The sequence below is a fragment of the Emydura macquarii genome, unplaced genomic scaffold (assembly GCF_026122565.2).
Source record: "Emydura macquarii macquarii isolate MOO-44397 ecotype Brisbane River unplaced genomic scaffold, CSIRO-AGI_Emac_v2 contig_2768, whole genome shotgun sequence".
In the NCBI taxonomy this organism is placed as follows: domain Eukaryota; kingdom Metazoa; phylum Chordata; order Testudines; family Chelidae; genus Emydura; species Emydura macquarii.
Genome location: NW_027132905.1, coordinates 2,580,579 through 2,593,291, shown reverse-complemented (window position 1 = coordinate 2,593,291; position 12,713 = coordinate 2,580,579).

Genomic DNA, 12,713 nt, shown 5'->3' with positions numbered 1-12,713 from the left:
TTGCTTTTTGGTTTTCAATGATTTATTCCCCCAATATAAGCTTTTTAAGTAGCCAGCTTTCTCAAGCGGCTGTCACGCTTATCTCAGCCGTGTTTCTCGCCCCCTGCCCATTCCATACCTGCTATAATACTGTATTCATTAACAGGAAGGTTATGAAATAGCTGCCCTCTCTTATATAAGCTCTTATCAAGCATAGGGAGTAAAAAAGTAGGAGGAGTTGGGAAACTGGAGAGTGGTTCTTCTTTTTGTTTTAAGTGAAGTCATTTTCCATTTTCAGAAGTTAATTTGATAGAGGGGGGATAATAATAACAGGAGATAACGTATAAATATTGAGCTATTAAGAAGCTGCTTCAAAGCAATCTCTGAATATTTTTTTGGAAAAAACCACGGAGATATACCTGCTAACTCCCTTATCTTTTCGGGTGCACCTGGCACTGTGAAAGATTTAAACTTGCAAATCCAAAGCTCAGGCAGGGTAAATATTCCTGCTTCAATCAAGCTGCCCTATAAAAAAAAAAAATTGACTCACTATATTTGGCCTTTGGATTTGTTGCATGTCTGTGGGAGGGAGGGTTTCGTGGGAGCTTAGGGATTTGTATGGGAGCTGAAAAGCTTGCGCCTGCTTTGTAATCTTCATAGCAATGTATTTAGGGGAGAGACGCTCCTCTGCGGCTTTAAGTCGAGTTTGCTGCTGTTTTCTTCAATGCCCTCTTTAGCGGAGGCAGCAATGGCTCGGACTGTAAAGCTGTATTTAAAGGGTCCCTGCTGGCATTGGAATGGTATGAAAAGACTCCCGCCCGAGTCGCTTGTGATCCTCGATGCCTGTGAAAATTGTCTGCAGGCAGCACTTTTTCCAGTGCAATTCTTACCTGCTTCCACCTCTGTCTCCTCTCAGCATTGTCCTTCACCGGCTGCTTCCTGCCCCCTCCTCTGCGTGAGATAACGGGCTTGATTCAGCCTCATTATTGCTCTACGCCTTCCTCTTTTAGCTCTCGGCGAAGTAGGCGCCCAATGGCTGCAGAGTGCCCTGCTCTCAATGACAGCGGGCGGGCCCGTATTTCCAGTTGCCCAGCACCCAACACTTGAGGCCAGGTAGGCACCTCACCAAGGGCCAGGTTTTCAAATGCTCAGCACCAATGCCCAAGGAGCACTTGCCGGGTTAGCTTTTCTGAAAATCTGGCCACTTTGGTGCTCGGTCTGGTGGCCCATGATGTGGGACAACAGTGAATCAGGCCCTGCATTGGCCAGTTGAACACGAGCATCCCTCACCCAGCCTCCCCCTTTTGTTATCCTGATCCACGTCCTCTGACAAGAGACAAGAAATACAAAACAGACCTGGGATTTTCAAAGTAACTTGGGAATTGGGTGTCCAATTCCCTTGGGCTAGATTTGAAAATGCTATGCCAGGCATGCGAGCTCCTCCCCGGGTGTCAATGGGCTTCATGAGGTCTGTGGCAAGACCGAGGCCCGTGCTCACGGGACCACAAAGCGCGCCCGTAGAGCCACAGTGTCAGTCATTCCCAGTGTCGACAGCTTTCATGATCTGATCACCAGTCTCGTGATATTTGGTTTGTTTCTTAAAGCCCCAGCTCCTGGAGTCACGTGAATACAAAGGGAACCCAGCTTTCTTTTTTTTTTTTAAAAAAAGTAAATTTCTAGCCCACATTGTTTCATAGATTCCATGGCCAGAAGGGACCATTGTGATCATCTAGTCTGACCTCCTGCATAGCACAGGCCAGAGAACTTCCCAGAATAATTCCCAGACCAGATCTTTTTAAAAAAAAAAAAAAAAAAAAAAAAAACCAACCAATTTTGATTAAAAAATTGTCAGTGAGGGAGAATCCACCACAACCTTTGGGAAATTGTTCCAAGTGGTTAATCACTGACAGATAGAAATGTACACCTTGTTGCTGAAAAAAGCTGGGGAAAAGTCATCTGAGAACACGTTTTTGGCCCCAAAAGCCTGAAGGCAAATCATAAGAACCCAAAATGTATTGTTTTGTCTGGGAGGGGGCTGACTCGTGAGTTTTGAAAGTATGGGGCTGGCAGTGGAGCAGCCCATATCAATGGAGTGTCAGGGAGAATGGGTGTTTATGTCTCAAAGACATGGAGTCCAAAGGCAGCTCCAGAAGTGGATAGGACCAACAGCTGTTCCTCTGTAGCTCAGAAAATGGAGAGAGGCAGCTGAATCAGAATCACAGCTTCTACCTGCTGCCTTTCAGTGATTACACAGTTTAGTTTCCATTGCTTTCTTCTGCTGCTTCTTCTTCTTTTTTTTAACATTGAGGTTTATGGGAGGAAACCCACGCAAATGAATTTGAGTGTAACAAACTTCTCCCTGTAGGTAAAAGCTGAACAGATCTATCCCTCCACCTTGTTAGGAGTAAGGAAGAAAGAGGAAGGTGGAAGAAACGTAGGGCTTCTAAAGCCTCGCTCGTCATGACTGAGTGCAGTGCTATTTATGATGCAATTATCGGCAGGGATGGAATTCTTTATGTTCAAGCTAACAGCCTGAGCGGAAACCCCATCCTCCCGCAGGCTTCCTTATGTGTCACCAGGACACAGGCAACCTCCAGAGAAGGGGGGTTCTCGTTGGAATCAAACAGTGAATCTTCAGCGTAGCTAGACACTGGAATCCTGTCCAGCTGGTTTATGTCATCCACCAGTTATCTCCTGCGTTTTAGACTGACAGCAATTCAGGGTAGAGACTGTTGTTTTCTTTATATTTGTGCAGCACCTAGCACTCTGGGGGCCAAAATGGAGGAGGCCTCAAGGCACTGCTGCAATACAAATGTTTATTAATAATAACAAGGAGGCAGAGGTAGACAGTGGATCTGGGGGTCCTGACCCTGGGAAGGGAAGGTAGACTAACCGATGGATTGGTGTATTGATTATTGATTAATCTCTTAGATCGCAATGATCGATAAGCCTTTGGTCTCCTGAGCCTCTACAGCATCAGGAAGACTATTACTGATATTATTAGAATGAGGAGCACATGAGGAACAACTGCAATTTCACAATTTCCTTTATTAACAAATCCATTAAGCAGTCCCTCCTGCTGGGGGTCCCTGGGATGTCAGTGATCATCTTCCTTATCATTATCGTCGTCATCATCATCATCACCACCTGTGGTTGACATTCTGGAGTCTCCCATGGCACCCAAGCCAGGTTATACCTTTTATAATGAGTTGTGCTGCCACCCACTCGGGGGGGTTCATACATATTCCTGAAGGTTTTCACCCCATTTTTGTATCTGCACTTCCACACCCCACTAACTTTGGGGTGCCCCCTTTTCTATATGCTAACTTGCTCGTTCCGCTTGTCCTCACTCATATTTATGTCACTCACGCACCATAACAACTTGTGGTTAGCACATTGCTGATACTGTGTGTCTGCAAAAATCACAACAATATTCTAACCAGCTTTAACTGGTGCATGGCGATATATATTTTCCAGATATGGGCAGTTAACACATTTCTTTACGGTAGCAGAACACTTTTACGGGTGCAAGGTTATTTTTTGGCCAACCTAATTCGGGCCTGAATTGCCATGCTAAATATCTTACAGGCCAAGGGTCTGTACGCCGTGTACTGCTGCATTAATCAATACTTCTGTTTTGACTCTATATCCTGAATATACCTGAAACATCTTTTTCCCTTGTCTGTGTCGCTGATGGGAAGCAATGGGTAATGAAGGACGCTGAGGGCTTGTAACAGAGGGGAATGGGCCCTGCCATGCAATGCAGAGGTACTTCACCCTTTCACCAGCTCCTCAGCTGCCTCTCCTTAATTTTCATTGCATGGTGCTGGAAGGCATCACTTCCCTATCACCCCTCAATGGTGTGTTTATTATTCTTGCAGCACAGGAACCCAAACCGACAATTGATCAGAGAGCAACTTTGCCGTCTAATTGTCACTGATTCCGGCATTTTCGCGTTCCCGGCACTCTCGCAATGGGAGGAGGGAAATCTAGGGAACATAATTAACTTCCCCAAACATGCCAGCGTAATTGAGATCCACAGAAGCCAGCCCACAAAAGCCTAAATAAATTTGATTAATTTCTTTCAATTTGTACAAGTCTCCCTCTCAGATGATAATTAATGGGCGGAAACAATTGAGGTAAACCGAGCACAGCGCAGAGAGCCGTCCTTGCTAAAAGTCCCTTTTGATGTTAATAACGATATATTTATATAAGTTCCACACTTCTAGCAAGTTTCCCATTTTCTCGGCATTTCATCATCGTGTAAATATTTTGCTTCAGCTGAATGGTCTTGTGAAATCATAAATCAACAGCGAGGGAGCCCAGGGGAATAGGAATGAATAGCTGATGGATGCCTGCCTAATAGTATGTGGACTGGGGGTTAGGCACTCAGGAAGAGGCAGTGTTAGACAATGGTTAGAGCAGAGCCTTAGCAATCAGCCCTCCTGGATTCTATTCCAGATGGCTTCCTGGGGCAAGTCACTAACCTCTTTGGGCTCCTTTTTACTACAAAATTAGCCTTAATTAACTCTTAATGGAACCCACTTGTAGCCTCCCCCTCACTTTTGTAGAACACAACCTGTGCTCACTGGTTCACAGCATGCGATGATCTGCAAGAGTGAGGCCTAGTTGCTCACTGAAGGAACAAAAGGTCAGGAGCTGAGGTGGGATTAGATATGTGACTAAAGGGTTAATTGTCTCCCTGCGCATGCAAGCAGTCCCATGTAAATTGCTGTGTTCCTCTTGGCTAGACGTGGCTATGGACAAATAAAAGATGATAACTTGTTGCAAGTGGTGTTCTAGCCTGCAGCTGTCTTTCCTGAGTCTGAAAACAGAGCTGTGCCAAGATGCAGTTTGAGAGCTACTGCTGTGACGCAAGGTGGCTTCTCTGCTGGTCACACTGCTTCTTGGATAGCTCACTCTTCAAAATCCTTGGTGTCAGTTAATAAGGAAACCCCGCTGGGTGCTTGGAGAATCTTCAGTGCATAGCAGCAAACCTCATTGCTCAGTATTGTTAAATCTCCCAGCAGTAGAAACCTGAGTCCAAGCTTTCATTGTACTGGTACGCTGTTTTGACCAAAGCAGTTAGGTATATTCGGGGTTTTGCAGGTTGTTTCTATTAGGGAAAGAAACTGATGATGGAAACAGGTCTTTCTTTGATGAAATCCTTTTCCTCTACAAAGAATGTGCCCAAAGTCCTGTTCCCCTGAACATAGTGTGAATCAAACAGAAGACAGTTTCTTCGGTCAATACTCCAAGCCTCCGTTTCCAGCCAGCACTCTGCCCAAAGAGCTCTTTCTCGCTTAGCATTCTCTCAGGGTCACACTACAAGTGCTTCTCTGGCTATGCTGGGCTTTCTGCTTGCCTTCTCTGTCTGCCTCGGGGGGTGTCTGGCTGCCTCTCCTCACACATACAGCAACCCCAAAACAATACCCAGCCCTCTGCATTTGCATTCAGCCCCCAGTGAAACCCTTCTGCCCACGTAACTCGGTTTCCGACTGGCCTTGCACATGTTTTGGTTGGTGGCTCTTTTGGTTTCAACTAGCTCACTCCTAAAGGAGCTTAACTGCTTCTTACATTTACCATGAATGAAGGGTGGTTATTACACCTCCCTGCTTCAACGAGATTTCACCCAACCTCCAAAATTGCAATACTGGCAATGTGTTGGGTCTGGACTGAATCAAGTAAGTATTCAGTAGGATTTAAATGGGCTCTTTATTTAAGCGGCCATCCCCAAATCTCAATTCTCTGGTATTCTGAGCTTTCCCTACGGTCCCTCTGGTGTTCTCTAGCATGTCTTGCATGTAGTCATTATTGCATTATTCAGTGGCATTAACATAATATCATGGACTTCTAGTCTGTCTCCCAGCCTCCTCCATCCAGGGGAAGCCTAGCCCTGGAATACGGAAACCATTCCCTTCTCGCCGATAAATGACCTGCAGTTTTGCCTGGTCCAAGGAAGAAGTGACCATTCAAGTTATGGGGCCGACCCTCAGCTGATGTAAATGCAGGGAGCGATGCAGATTTACACCAACCTGTGGAGCTGGCCCATGAGTTCTCAATTACCAGCAAGGAGAGAAATGAATGCCATAAACTATACGATCCCGGGCCGTAAGGTCATGTCATTCTGAGAGCTGTCTTGCCTCTATGCCCCACGTATCTCTGTCAAAACCTGACGTAAGCAGCCTGCTCCTGCAGCATCAAGGAGCAATTAAGGTGTGGGGTGGGCAACTGAATAGCATCCTGGCCCATGAACGTGGCTAGCCTCTGTCTCAAATGCCCAGTGGCAACTCCATTCTGAATCACGCAGACAGCTGACTCTTTCACTGCCACTGGAATCATTATGGTTCCCTCTTATAGCTGTAGCCTCACCATGGATGCTGATGCACTGAAGCAGTAAGAGAACAGAGAGACTAATTTGTAAAGCTGTCCCGCTGCATGCCCCTTCTCATCCGTTTCATTCGAGTCCCAGCTTTCCTTCGGGCCCAGCTCTGCCCTCTCGGATGAGCCCCGTGACTCTGCTCAGGGTTCAACTCGCAGTTCAGCCCATTCGGCTCATTGCTTCATGGCCAAGTGCGAATGCATTTCGTTGCTCGTTAGGTTGCCTTGGTGTTGTGTCGGTGCTTTGTGCTGCAGCCTCCCTCATTGGAAAGCACCGTGATGCAGGAGAAGAGCATGGACTAGTTGAGACGGGACCAGAAACTCTTCTCTTATGTATCTTATTCCTTTATACTGGTCACTGGCAGGCCTCCAGGTTGGTGGGCTTCAAACCGATTATTATTGCTCTGTATTATTTGTATTGCCATAGTACCCAAAGGACCCGGTCATCTGGCTGCACGCACACGCCAGGGACCTCCGCAAAGCCTTCATTCTTCATGCATGTCGCTCTGGGTGTTCGTTCCGCTCTGTGCTGTTTCGGCTCCAGTGCTGTGCCTATCACCCTCGTACCACAGTGCTGGCTACCGCGGGCTGGCAGTGTGACATCTTGTATCCTAGCTTGCCTGCCCCCAGGCACAAGACAACAGGAGGAAATCAGCTCTACACACCCCCCTGAGAAAAGTCACCCGATCAGGAACCTCTCCCTGCCCTCCCCAACCGCCTGTGTTCCTGCTTTCACCTCAGAAGCCCCTCACTGTTCCCTTTCCATCTAAAGTGCCCGACCTAGGTAATTCATTGGTGTGTGAGCGCAGGGCAGAGAAGGAGGCTTCTGTAATTATAGATAAGCAGCCGAGCGTGCCATGCTATTAACGGCTGCCTGGCTCTAATATGGGGAGGGAATGAGAGGCTGGCTTTTATTAATTCCTCTTACAGGCACTTCTGAAGCCTGGGGTTTGGGTTTTTTGCATCAGCCTTTCTGCCAGTCTGCGGTGACCTGCGTGAACAGGGGGGAGCTTTGCCCAAGAAGGTGTGGAAAGCTGAAGCCGAAGAGCAAAGTGACAGCCCTTGAATTCAGCCTTTCGTGCTCTCTCCGCCGGCCCAGGGCTTTCGAACAGCAAGTTGCTGTCCCTTTAATCCCACGAAAGAAAGCCCCACAACTGGAGAGCTGGCGCCGAGATTTGGGTCTTTGGTGACCGAGCAGTGGCTCGAATCTGAAAGGAGGGCGACGTACAGACTCCTCATGCCGCTCATGCGAACCAAAGCAGCGAGGCCGTGCAAAGGATGGCATTGAGTCCGTGTGGCCAGAAAGCACTCCCCATGAATGCAGGAGCTGGGTCAAGACGTGGTCTGCTGCAGTGACTGGACTAGGAGACCAGCCCGCGGGCCTTCTCCCGTGTACGCCCTCACCCCTTGATGTGTACGCTTTAAATACAACACGGCAAGCGCCGTAGTACATGGGATGAGTCAAATTCTGCTCTCTCGGCCACCCCGGTGTAGCCCCTGCTGACCTCACTGGTATAACCTTTGGAGATTGTTTGCCTTCCGCCATCTTCATGGCTCTGGAATAAATAGCTGCCCCCTTTCTTCAGCAACCCCTCTGCCTTTACGAGACTTTCAGTGCGGTTCTCTGATGTAGGCAGCTGGTGGGGAGTGCCCAGGGCAGAGCTTTGATACCACTACGATGGGCGCCTTAGAAGTACTCAAGACAGAAAGACGATCGACAAAAGGAACTAGAGAAGAAGAATGACCTTATGGCTGAGAATCAGGAGATGTACATTCAAATCTTGGCTCTGGCACAGGCTGACTGTGTGACCCAGGGGAAGTCATGTGGGACCACACGTGGAAAGGTCAGTAGGCAGCTAAATAAACAGATAGGAACTTGGTGGAGTTTTCAAAAGGGCCTAACTCCTACAGACATCTTTTGAAAAAGTGGTTTTTGCAAATCCCCACTAGGCACCTATCTGCATCCTTGGGGGCCTAAATACCTTTCAGAATCGGGCCCTCGGTCTCTTTGTGCCCTGGTTATAAAATGGGAATAAACCTGGCCTTCCTCCCACACGTTCAGTCTCGCCTATTAGCTTGCAAGCTCTGACTCGGTGCATGTACCGCACCTGCCACAAGGAGGCCCCTGATTTCAACTGGGGCCCCTGGACATTGTTGTAATACAATGAAAGGAATGAGCGAGCCCTGATCGGGAAAGGAGGGACGGAGGGACGTTCGCAGCTCGGCAGCTGCCTTCAAACTGAAGCGCTGCCGAATCTAATTGGTGCAATTAGCTTGTAGATGCGGAATCTAATTCAGATTGCAGTGAAAGGGCTTGCTTGGAGGAACCTCTCCTTGTGAAGAAAGTGCAAGAGAGTCCCTGGGCCTGTGTACTTTTCAAAACACCAGCCCTGCCTCCTGATTTTCATTTTTACAGGCCATAGAAGAATAGATCAAGAAGCCCTTTCATCAGCTCCTCTGCATCATTTAGCTGAGGCTGACTGAATTCCCCAGAACGCCCCTCTTCACCGACGGGCAGTACAACAGCGTGTTGGGCTGAATATATTCTACAGGGTTTTTAAGAGTGCTTTGTAAAATGTCTGCCTGGCAAATGATTTCCCTGGGCAGTCAATAGCCGCCGTCTTGGCTGGCTGGTGGACGAACATGAGGAGGCAGCTGTTGGTGACGCTGAGCTGAGCACCTGATGCTTCCAGATCATGAATGTGCCGGTGACACTGTCTTCTTGGCTTGGTCTGGTGAATCGCTGCTGCTGATGGCTGAGCTGCTCCAGCAAGAAGCCGCGCACACGGGTCTGGTTATTAATGGCAGATAAAACTAGTCCCTGCCCATCACCATCAAGGAGCCGCCAGGCCGGGTTATAAGCAGCACGGTACGAACCACGGCGGCTGGGACAGCGAGCAGCTGGCAGCTGCCCAATGTTTGAGCGGCGACAGGATCTCGAAAGGTGGGGGCACTCGTAGACCAGCCGCTGCCGCCGTGCTTCAGGGGTTTCGTTGGTCTCTGTGGAGACGTCATGAGTCAAGCGTGCCGCAAAGTGGGGGGTCTGCAGGGCCACAGTCATGCCAGCAAGCGTCAGCTGCTGTCCTGTGACCCCAGGGTGCTGTGTGCGTCCAGGAATCCCACTGTGCTCCATCCTGCCTGGCTGCTGCTGGGGACGGAGTGGCTGGAAGCTCCCTTCAGTTTGGAATCCCTCAAATATTAAGCAAGGATCCGAGGCTGCAGCCACTCACCCGGCCTGTCCTCGTGAGGGCCAGGCATGCTCAGGCGAACGGTCCCATTGAGGGATGCCTGCTTGCATCCATAAGGGCGTGCGAGGTCAGGCTCTGAAGCGCGACACATTTCAGCCTCGCTCACCAGACGGTGGCTAAAAAGTTGTGGGAGAGCGCTGGGATGTAGCCGGGCCCTGCGACTCCGGGGCTCCTACTCGTCTCCGTGGCCCAGATTTCAAACCACCACACCGCAGAGCTTCGTACAACCCACAAACCGGCGCCGTTCTCCAGACACCTCTGCTGAGCTCTGTGTTCATTTCCCAGGGGTTTCTGCCATGGACCCTGAAATACTAAACCCACTTTATCAGCCGGCAAGGCAGAGACAAAGCAAGACTTAGTAAAGCCCGTTGCTCGGGTTTGAACCTATTCCAGGGGCAGGTTTGCTTGGAAACGAAGACATGTCTGGCTGATTTTATTTCTTCCAGCTTCCTCCTCTTGCTTACAGAAGATATTTCAGCGCACTGGGGGAGGCAAGCTAAATTGCACCACAGAGGAGCAAGAGTAGTACGCTCAATCCTAAGTTACACTCTTTTTTTCCCCATGGTGCGTAGGAAAGTAGGTGGCGGTTTCTTTTTGTTTTTCCCTCCTCTTAATGCCTTCATTTGTTTCACTTTAGGCAAAAACGTGTCTTAACTCGAACAATCTTCTGTTTATTTTCCCCTATCTCGAGAACTGGCCGGTCTAATAAGTTTGGAGGCACGCTGAACGCTAACGAATCACAATTAATACAGCCAGACACCTGCTGTATTAATTACTTGCCTGTTTAGCTCATTACTCAACCAGCCTTTTAGGCTGGGGAAGTTGCTATTGAGGTTTCTTCATGACAGCAGCTGACAGAAGATAGAAAAACCCCAAACTGGGACTTTTATCCAAGTCCCTTTATTATTCCAAAGTGAGCAAGAGACCTCTACTGGTCTGGCAACTCATTGCAATAAAGAATTCTGTTTTCAGCCCTGCTGGACGGTGCAGGGCAAATCACAGCCCCTCTGTGCCTCAGTTTCCCCATCCTCAAAATGGGGAGAATGATACTGACCTCCTTTGCGAAGCTCTTTGAGCTCTCCTGATGAAAAGTGCTACCTAGGAGCTAGGGATGATTAGGACTATTTGTTATTAAGGTAAAAGGGAAGCCTAAAATCAACATGAGGAAAGGACAGAAGCAAACATACAGAACAGAAGAAGAAGACTGGAGCAGCAGAAGTTAGGAGCACAGCAGGAGAAGAGACCTGGAGTACCAATACTCACCACCCTCATTAACCTTACTTAGACTGTAAACCCTGTGGGGCAGAGGCAGGGGCAGGACCATCTTTTTGTTCTATCTTTGTACAGCACCTAGCACGGCAGGGCACCTAAACACCTTAATAATGATCATCACATAGAGGAGCTGAGTCGCGGCTGCTCTGACCGCTGCTAGACTAGTGACACAGGTGTCCGTATTTGCTCCGTGAGCACTTTGTGGATGGGAGTTTGTCTTTCCCGAAAAGAGCCTGGCACACAGCTAGCAGCCGGCAGTGCCCAGTCCCATTGAGCAGTGGGGCAAAGCCAGTAGGGTTGCCGGGGGGCTGCTTTCCTTTACGCCCCATCACCCACAGCTGGGTGTGGGCATGGGGAGGGCATTGAACTGGGATGGATTGTGGCAGGGATCCTGGGCAGGGACAGTGAGATTAGTTTTCAGATCACCTAAGAAGTTGCACCAGCATGTACCATTAATGCCATGTAAACAGCTCGTGTGCGTGTGATGTCTAAATCTATAAACAGGCATACATATACAGCCATATATATTGACCTATATCAATAGTGATCCTACATTCAGGGACATCTGGGGCACACCTGTGTCCTTCCTGTGACTGCACTGTTGATATGGGGGGACAGAGGCTCTGACGTCTTAGAGGGATGGGATGCAGAATGAAAGGAGCGGGCACACACGATAAGGACTTAGTGCCTCACTAACTTTCTGGCTGCACCTCTTTTCTCTTCCACTCTTCCTTTTGTTCTGTCTTCAGCCACCTCCTGACATCTAGTGGAAATAGGGCAGCACTGTAGGGAAAGAGGAACTGTGACACTTGCATCAGGTATGCTGACATTCACATTTTCAGCCCTGCTTTTGAGGGGAACGTAGGGGAACGTACAGCCATTCATGCCAACAAGGCCTGGGTGCAGCTGGGGAAGCAGCGGGTAAAACTAAAGGCCCCCCTCCGCTGCCTTCCCCACACATGCAGGAGTGAAACTTGAACTCAAGACCTTCTTCTCCAAAAGATGGGCTTCCCCACCCACTTGTGCAACAGAAAAATCCTCATCATCTAGCACAGAGCCTCCGTGTAGGTTGTAGCCACTAGAGGACGACAGAGCCCCGGGGGCTGAAGCAAGTGGGCGTTCCAGCCACCCGGGACAGACGCAATGCCGCTCAAACCAAGGCGCGCTTGCAAAAATCTTGAACATTATTGTAATCCTCATCCATGGCTGAGTCTCCGTCCTCCCCCACGCGGCTGCGGGAGAAGGGGGTGGGTGCGTACACAGCAGCTAAGGTTTTCGTGCTACCTCAGCCACAGGGCTGCCCGGGCTCAGCTTTCTGCAGCAGGCACGACGTCCTTGCTCAGGGAAAACACTAGCCCCACTTGTTGCCGTTGCGTTGTACTGTGGTTGCTTGTTTCCCCAGAAATTCCTTGCAAATGACCTTTAACCGGCCTCCCCTCCTCCCCCTGCTCTCTGCAGTGCAGGGCATGCTCCCGCGTGCAGCTAAACTGGGCCTTCTGCTCCCAAACCAGCACCCTTATTTTTCTCTCCTCCCACTAGAAAATCCTGGGGCACGCCCCGAGCGTTTGGGTGACAGACCCAACCCCTGGGAACTGCCCCACGCCTCTCCTTCGGGAGGACCGTCACGACGCGGCTGCAGGCACGAAAGGCTCAACCGATTTCATTATCTGGCCAATCCCAAGGGCCCTAACTCAGCGAGGTACTGAAGTGCAAAGTCAACGTGGGGGCTACTCATGCGTGAAGCGAGGCCTGGCTGAGCTGAGGCTTGAGTGAGCATCTGGTTGGCTGCCTTTGCCCCACCCCCCCAAACCCCAAGGGATTGCTGGTCCTGGA